Raw genomic sequence first — 8820 nt, 5'->3', positions numbered from 1 at the left:
GCGCCTGGGTGGCTCAGTCGGTTAAGCCTCCGACTTCGGCTCGGGTCACGATCTCGCGGTCCTTGGGTTCGAGCCCCGCATCGGGCTCTGTGCGGATAGCTCTGAGCCCGGCGCCTGCTTCGGGTTCTGGGTCTCCCTCTCTCTCTCTCTGCCCCTTCCTTGCTCAAAAATGAATAAATGTTAAAAAAATGTATATTTTTAAGGTATTTGCATACATTAGGAGGGTTGGAAATTTTCACAGAAACCTGTGGAGGTTGTGGGCTTTTTGAGGCCCCTGTGTCCCTTTTGTAAATGGAGTGGCAGGGACCCTGCCGTGAGTCGTACTCACAAGACTTCACCATGAACTTCCAAATCCCAGTGGGCAGAGGCCTCCCAAGCCAGACGGGAGTCACTCAGTCAGTTGGAAAGCTCGGCAGGAAAGGGGCCCGTGCATCAGTCCACACAAATCAGGGCCAGTTTGGACGTTCTCCTCCCCATAGTCACCAGCGCGTTTATTTCTTGAGAAATGGTTGAGCCAGAAAGCCACTGAATCTGGATTTGAGATTTTTTTATTGGGAACAAGTCAGTCCTGCCTAAGGCAAGGATGGGGCCAGGACCAGATCTCTCCTTACTGGCGTGCCGATGAAATAGAGGACTGGAGAGTTGGTGTAGTCCAGCACCCTTGCTTGCAGATGGGGAAACTGAGGCCCCAAGCCCAGAGGTTGAAGGCCTCAAGGTCTCACAGACTCAGTACAGAGGCGGGACTGCCGGCTCTTGGCCTGCTCTCCTCTGTGTCCTTGTCCACTTCTCCTTCCTGCAAGGGCAACCGTGGTGCCTTGGGCTCTCGAGGAATGTGTCCCACTAAACTGAAGCCAGCAAAGGGAAAAGCCCCTGCACCCTTTGGGTCAGCACGCAAACTCCTCCGTCGGGATGATTCTTGCTGCGATGTCCTCGGTGGGGGCTGGCTGGGAAGGGGACCTGTTTTGGGAGGGCTCCCTCGAGCCCCCTCTCCCAAAGGCTCCATGATCGCCGGTCTCTGTGCCTGTTAGCTCAGTTAGGCCCTTACTCTCGCAGCCCCACTCGTCAGGAAGAGGCAGTTTCGAGACTCTACAGATGTGGGATGACGAGAGGACCGGATTGCAGGAAAACCCATAAGCCCCTCAGAGCTGTGATCTTTCTCTGAATGGGATGGATGCATTTATTTCTTGAGAGAGGGATGGATGGGGTGTGCCCCTCCAGGTTTGGGACTTTAGTGGAAGCAAGCAGACCCTTACTGAGGCCGTGCTGGGGCTCGGGTGGACCCCTGAGAGGTCTGCCTGTGAGACAGAAAGTAGGTCTGGGGAGGCTGGAGTTTATTACTTCCCTCTGCTCTCTCCTCTCTTTTGCCAGCACCCCACCCCCCAACCCCACACACCCCTGCCTGGGCCAATTTGCATGAGAGGAAGTCTGAAAGGTAGGGACAGCCCCAGGCCTTGAAGTCACAGGCCACAGGGAGGGAAGATGAGACAAAACCGGAGTGATTACCACTCTGCGCTGGTCCTTGAAGTTCACCAGGGTTTCAAAATGGCCATATCTTCACCGTGACCTTATTTCTGCACCAGGAACCTCAGAAGCTCAGGCTGCTATTAATCTAAGAACAACTAGTTCTTAGATTAAAATAATAATAATAATAATAATAATAATAATAATAATAAACAACTCTTGGTGTGGGAGCTGTGGTTCAGGTCCCTGCCACACACACCCCCCCCCCGACACCCCCATTTGCCAGGGAGAGAGAAACGTGTAAAATCTGTGGCCAAGGTGACCCACCTTCAAACCTGGACACTGGAGGCTCAGCCCTGGGGGCAGCCGGCGAGAGGGGGAGGGTGGACCCCCTCCGGATCCTAAGGCAGAAGCGTAAGGTGCGGTTAGCAGCCACTCTTTGGCTAAACAGCCCCTGGGCCTGACCCATTTTCCATCCGTGAGTCGGGCTCTGTTTTCAGTTCTGACAGGCAAACACAAGACACCTTGGGGTGATCAGCAAATCTCCACAAGCCCTACACCGGGGACAGAGCCTGGGGTACAAAGAAATTAAAGTGGCTTTCCCCAGGCCCTTGGGCAAGCGAAGGCTGAAAGAATGGAAACTAGCTAAAATCAAACGCCTGCCTGGAACAGGCCCCATCGCAGGGTTTTTGTCCCAACCGCTACCCTCTAAAGAGGTCCTGATCATTATGCCCATTTCTCAGGGAGAGAAACGGAAGCTCGAAAGGGGGAAGTGACGTGCCCATGGTTATGCTGCTAGGAAGTGACAGAGGAAGAGCCCCGATGCAGAGGAATGGGGCCATCCAGCTTGTGAGTGAGTTTGTTCTGTGACCGGCAGGGTACTGGGGACTTAGTTCTCCCGGCCTTCTGTCCTGGTTTGAGGGTGCCGTGCGGGCTCCCTGCTGTGATGGCGCTTCTGTAGCTGGGTTTCCTTCAGCTGAGAGTTTGGGCTGATCATTTCTCCAGGTTATTTTCAATTAGACCAGCCGTGCTCATCTTGAATCCCGAAGTTTGAAGCCACCCCGCGCTGCAGTCTCTGTATCCAGCTCACTTCTCCCTCAGAGTCAAGGGGCTGACAGGTCAAGTTTAGAGACCCCGAGGAAAGAGAGAGGTGGTTGGGGGGGGGGGTGAGGTGGGGCAGGTGTCAGTCATTGCCGTGACCCAGTGTCCACCAGTGAGCACCAGGTGAAAACATTAAGGGACTTAGGACTGAGAAAGGCCAGGGGACATGTGCCTGAGGCTTACAGTCAGGATTAAATGACTATCTTTACACCATGACGTTTTGCCCACCATCTTACACGTAACGAGTTTAGGTGACGCAGAGGGAACACTTCCTAATTCAATCAACCAATGGAGGTAACAGTCCATTTCTGGAATATCCACGTGGGCCTACGGGCTTTGACTTGTATTCTCCCCAATGGCAGATGACGAAAGTCATCTTGATTTTAAAATCGGTTGTTTTTTTTTTTTCTTAGAGCTTCTCAATGGAAGGTCAAGGATCAGTAACAGGCAAGTCCTTATTCCTATGGTTTCTCTTCCTCTGAGTTTCCCCCGTGACTCAGCACATCTTTTTTGAGCATCTCCTAAGAGTTTGGTACTGAATGAAAATGTGGGAAGTGCGGGGTGCGGGGAACTGGGACCAGGAAGTCTGAAGCAGGCAGTAGTCAACTTTAAGATGTGGACATTCAGATCCATGGGAAACAAGGTGGAAGAAAGCACATTGCCTAGGAGTTTAGACATCTGCATCAGGAAGATGCTTTTGTGGCTTGGCGCATTCAGGGAAGTCTTCTTGGAGGAAGGTTTGGTTTCCTCTCAGAGGATGACTGTGTCTTAAGAGCAAAACAACGCTCATGTTGTCTGATCCCCTGAGGGCAACATTTGCCATCGGGCGCCCCATGGCTTTGGGGTTCCAATCACGCCTATGCCGTGTTCTCAGTGGGAAGCTTCGAGCAAGTTATTTAACCTCACCCATAAAATGGATGCAGGTGAAAAGGCTGAGTGACTGAGGCAACGGTGATTTTCAAGGGCAAGCAGCTCTTCTTGTTCCCTTACCACTGGCCACATCCCCTGGGGGTTTCCTCTGGTCTCTTCTCTCTTTGGACTGGGAGGCAGAAGACCTAGGTTCAAGTCCCCGCTCTGGCATTTATGACACCGTAGTCTCGCATCTCAAGCTTCCCCTTCCTTTCTGTCAAATGGGCCTGAGGGATTACAAGCTTGCTGAGATCTCTTCCTCTACAAAGAGTTTTCCGTTCAGAGTCCTGCTGATGGGGAATGACTTCAGACGTTCTCATCTCCCAGCCCTGTCTCCCCACCTCTCCATCCCGCATCCGCTCCCGAGCCTCTCGCCATCTCTCTGTCACGACACAGACCAGATGTGTTTCCCCCTGATCTCGTCCATCCACAGACGTGAAGCACATGTCTGGTATGCCTGCTGGTGGGCCTGGGGCCCTCCAGGAGGAAACAAACATCCAGGTGCCAGAACCAGCCTTTCACGAGACCAGAGGAATAAAGAGGTCTGGGACCACCTAGAAATGGTGGTCGGAAACCAACACGAAATAACTTGAAACCTGCTGTGTAGCCTAGGAGCGGCGCTCTTGCGAAGTGTGAGTTGCCAGAGAGAAGACAGTGGCGAGAGTAGCATTGGACAAGCAGCCAACTCCCAAGAATCTCCAGGCTCCTCATCATGGAATCTTAGAGTTGAAGAGACACCCTCCCTCCCGTATATCCCTGAGAGAACATGTTGAAAAACCTGTGGTTCAGAAAGTAGCATAGACACTTTGACCCGTAGTGGAGGGAGGAAGAGAGAAAACAAAAGTATCCTGCAAAAAAAATATCTATCTATCTATCTATCTATCTATCTATCTATAGAGAGAGAGGGGGAGAGAGAGAGTTAGAGAGAGAGGCGTTAGGAAACAAAGTTAAAATTCAGAATGGTCCTGCCTGGGCTGCTTCAGGGTGGAAGACTCTGTCCTCAACTCTAAATATTCTTGGATTTCTTAGGGCGAATGTGAAAAGAGATGAGGTCTTAAGAGTAGCCAGAGGCAGAAATCAAATGATATGGCTCCATGAACCGTTTTAGTATTTCTCACCCTATATACCTAGTCCCCAGCCATCTCTTGACTTCACTCATAAAATAACCCCCATGTTGCGGGCGAAAAGACTAAGGTGGAAAAGTAGCAATGGCTTGGCCAAGGAGCTCAAGTGTGATTGCTTCACACCTAACTTACAAGCTCAGTGAGAGGCTGTGTCTACAGGGTTCACTGCTTGTCCTCCGGGGCAGGGCCAGTTCCTGGCACACAGGAAGAAGTTGGTAATGCGCGTTGAATGACTTGGCACTGACATTTGGCCACGCTGTGTTAGTACAGAAAATACCAGTCACGTCTCTATTTCTGTACCCAATTCCAGTGTGTGTGTGTGTGGGTTTTCCCACACCACCAAGCAGTTCTCTGACACCAGCCGGGTGTTCTACAATTCAACTCAGGACACGATCTACCCAGAGGCAGCGTCAGGTTCCACAGGTTGAGGTCTCAGTCCTGCAAGGCTGTCCCCCCCACCTCAACTTCAGATGCCAGTCTCAAATCCAGGGGCCACCCAGGCTTTTGACTAAGTAGCTAGAGATCAGAGGTTACCACGACTCCCTGCCTGGGTTCCATTAATTTGCTAGAGGGGATCACAAAATTCCGAGAAACGTTCTACTTACCAGGTTACAAGTTTGTTATAAAAGGATATAATTCAGGAACAGCCAGTGGAAGAGATGCATAGGGCAAGGTGTGGGGACATGGGGTGGAGCTTCCACGGTCTCTGAGAGCCCACTCTTCCCGAATCTCCGCCTGTCAGCCAATCAGGAAGCGCTCGAACCCTGTCTACCAATCAGGAAGCACTGTGAATATTGTCTCCACCAATCAGGAAGCTCTCTGAAAGCTGTCCACCAATCAGGAAGCACGCCACACCTGGTCCTTTGGGATTTTCACCGAGGCTTCATTATGGTCACAATGGATTAAAGCATTGGCCATTGGCCATTAATTCAACCTCCAGCCTCCTCCTCTCACAGGCAGTTGAGGGAGGGACTGAAAACTCCAACCTTCTCATCGCATGGTTAGTTCTCCTGGCAACCAGCCCCATCCTTAGGTGGTTCCAAAGGTCACCTCGTTAACGTAACAAATGACACCTATATCACCTTCCTCCCCGGAAATTCCTAAGGTTTTAGGAGCCCTGTGCCAGAAAAGGGCCCGGAGACCAAATATTTATTTTTTATTACGACTCCCAACATCACGCATCTTATGGGTGAAACGGCTGCCTTGGAACTTCCGCTCGTTTTCTTTGCACGAGCAGCAGGAGATATGTGAATCTGACTTTTTTACTCCTTATGCTGCTTGAAACATACATTACGAGAGAGCAAGACACCGTGTCTACATTCTTCAGACACTGCTACGATTATTTTTTCCCTTCTCTTCGATACCGTGTACCCACTGGCTTGTAGAGGAAATATGCCAGCCTCTGATATTTGGGAGTCTGTCACCCACTCGGATGGTCTCCGGGCTGAGCCTCATTACCATCAGACGCGCTCTGGAGAGCACGGTCACCGGATCGTTTTCCAGGGCACCCAGGAGAATGGCCTGATTCAGGGCAGAGTCTACTACTCCAGAAAGAGTATGACAGTAAGGGTCCAGGAATCCAGCCCAGCCCCCTGGCCACACCTCCTACCGATTCCTCATTTGCTTGCTCTGCTCTAACAGCAGCGAGCACATTTCGCTCTCGTGTCTCCAGGCCTGGGCACATGCTGTACCTTCTGCCTGGAGCACCCTTCCCGATGGGTTGAATGAACAGAGGAGATGTCTGCCCAGGCCCTTGTCTTACCAGATTTGTCTGAAGGCTTTCTCCCCCTAGGTCCAGAGCTTTCAGCCACAAAAATGTCCCGGAATATTTCTGTCCCAAGTCTGATGTCCTTGGTCTACATCTTCTATTGCTTTAGGCACAGAGCCCAGAGGACTATTTTGAACAGAGCCAAAGGCTGTATTCGAGAGAACACGAGTTGTAGAATGTTGGAGAGCCAGGTTCAAATTCCAGTTCTGATACGTATTGGTTGTATGGCCTTAGCTACGGAGCTCAACTCTCCAAACCTCAGAGGCTTCCTCTGCGAAAAACACCCATCCTGCATTGTTGCCATGACAATGACATCGTAACGCGGAAAGCTGACGCTGTAGTAGAACGTGGTGCATAGTAGGAACCCCACAAACGTTAGTCCCCTTGCATTGCTATTCTGACTGCAGGATGGGGGTGAGGGGAACTGATTTCTCTCTAGAGAAACATCTGCCGCCCTCGCCCTTCCTGGGAGGAAGAAACACGGCGTCTCACATATGTATAGAACGTTTCCTGCAGCCAATCTGGAATGGCTCCTGGCAGGTCCGTGTGAGCAACCGAAGGAGAAGCAGAGTCCTTGGTTCCCCCTTTCCACTGCCAGGAGAGAAGCTGCTTAGTCAGGCCCTCTCAGCCCTAGACAGGGCTAATGGGGGTGTCAAAGAAATTGTCCTTCAGGCCAGGCCCTGCCCTTATCACTTTCCCAGTCTGCTGTGGGACCTGCCCATCTTGTGAACCTGTCACTCTGCCAAGCCCCCGAGGGATGGCAAGAAGCCAGTTCCCCTGCGCCTGTGGAGCCGTGGGGGGCTGGCCAACCCTCTACAATGCCCCCTGACCCTTTTCTAATTGCCCCCTCCATGGGGGCATGAGAAACCCCTGCGGATTATGAGTGAGGAGGCTCGCAGCGATTCATCCATCCACTCACAGGGTCCCTCACCGCGTATTTGCTGAGCACCTATTACGTGGAAGGTCCTGGGCTAAGTCTTGAGACAGATATGGGTGGGAGCCATGGTACCGCCCACCCTGCCCCAGCTTCCACACCCGATCAGGGTCTGCCAGCTCCCTCCATCCCACTGCCCCTCACCACACTCCACTGGCTCAACACGCATTTTGTCTTCGGGCCCCTTAGAATAGCCTCTCTACCCTTTTCCCTTATCCTGGCAAGCCGGACTGCTGCCTGAGTCACCTTTCCAGAATGTCCATCTGGTCTTGTCAGTCTTGGGTGGGGCGGGTTGTTTCCCACCTGGACCTTGTCCTCGGTTACACCTAAGGTTTTCTTCAAAAGAGTGGACTTCCCCCCGCCCCCCACTTGGCCTTACTCCAAGCAGTATCATCCATGAAGTCACACATTGGATGCCAGTTGACTATTAGACGAGTGTGGGTTTTTTAACATAAGTAATAAAATGAACATTTGCAGACATCTAAGGCTATCAGGCAATGATGCTACCTTCCCTGGGCAATGTTGCCGGAGGATGACCATCAGCCCCTCCTACATGCCCAGCAGTACTGGGGATAGAGTTCAAAAGTGGCACAATCCTTGCCCTCTTAGAGTTTCTTTTCTGGTGGAAAAACAGATAATAAAAATTAGACAAAAGAGTCAAGTGCATGCAGGCTTTTAACTAACTTCCTCTTAACTATTAAGAGGAAACCCAAATAAGAGAAAAAGGGGCAGGAAAACCCCAGTTGTACTAAATAACCCTTCCCGCTTTTCTAGCCCACCTACCCCTACCCCCTTATTCCAGAATTTGTGCAGAGGATTCCCACAATTCCCTGTGCTCATAGCGCCCATAAGGCACTGGTGTCCTCAAAGCGCCTGGCCCACGGTTCCCACGATGCACTGGTGCCCACCTGCGCATGGCCCGCAGCCCCCACATTGCTTCACGCCATTTTCCCACCATGCACTGGGGCCTGTAGTTCCCACAATGCTCCGGGCCATTTGCCCACAATGCACACGTCGCTTCCCACGTGCCTGCCTTTACCTGTTAATTTTTTTCTGCCAGGACCACCCTTGTCACATAAGCCTCTGGCTAAACCATCGTTATTGTTCCAAGTCCACCAGGACATCATCTTCCCTGACCCCTGGTCCCCTGTCCCCATTAGAGTTAAACCTGGGTAGCTTGGGCCGTTTCTGCAGTCGTCCTTCTCAGCCAATTTTGTGCTTTATTCGTCTCGTGCCTGCCCCTCCGCCTGGGCCCTTTCAGGCTGGGGCCATGCCACCTACATTTTGCCTCCCCACCCACAACTAGAGGCCTGGCCACGGAGGACTGGACCACATCACCCCGCCTAGCCCAGCAGCCTGCCTGGGCCCCTGCGGTCCTACTCAGGCTCTCTGCCAAACCTCAGTGTTTATGGGCGGTGCCTTGTCGGGGGGCGGGCAGGATGCCCGGCCCCTCCCTGTTATCACCTCCTCGGCATCTTTCGGACAGTGTTGCCTCTTTTGAGAAGTTCGAAATGAATAATTCT

General features: G+C 52.1%; 1 long non-coding RNA gene across 2 annotated transcripts; it reads right to left on the bottom strand.

Moving 5' to 3' along the window:
- Nucleotides 1–530: 530 nt before the first annotated feature.
- LOC125916333 (uncharacterized) lies at nt 531–7929 on the bottom strand. Of its 2 annotated transcripts, none has more exons than XR_007455873.1 (5): nt 5201–7929; nt 4728–4851; nt 1789–1862; nt 1504–1609; nt 531–1295 (listed from the first exon to the last, which is right to left on the bottom strand). It is a non-coding gene; the product is annotated as an uncharacterized LOC125916333 (long non-coding RNA). The 2 variants fall into 2 exon arrangements; XR_007455872.1 differs by having other exon boundaries at nt 531–1086; nt 5201–7925.
- Between the last annotated feature and the right edge of the window lie 891 nt (nt 7930–8820).

The sequence above is a fragment of the Panthera uncia genome (assembly GCF_023721935.1).
Source record: "Panthera uncia isolate 11264 chromosome E2 unlocalized genomic scaffold, Puncia_PCG_1.0 HiC_scaffold_20, whole genome shotgun sequence".
Classification (NCBI taxonomy): Eukaryota; Metazoa; Chordata; class Mammalia; order Carnivora; family Felidae; genus Panthera; species Panthera uncia.
Note: the sequence above shows the minus strand (reverse complement) of the source record. Positions and strands in the feature narration are given on the sequence as shown.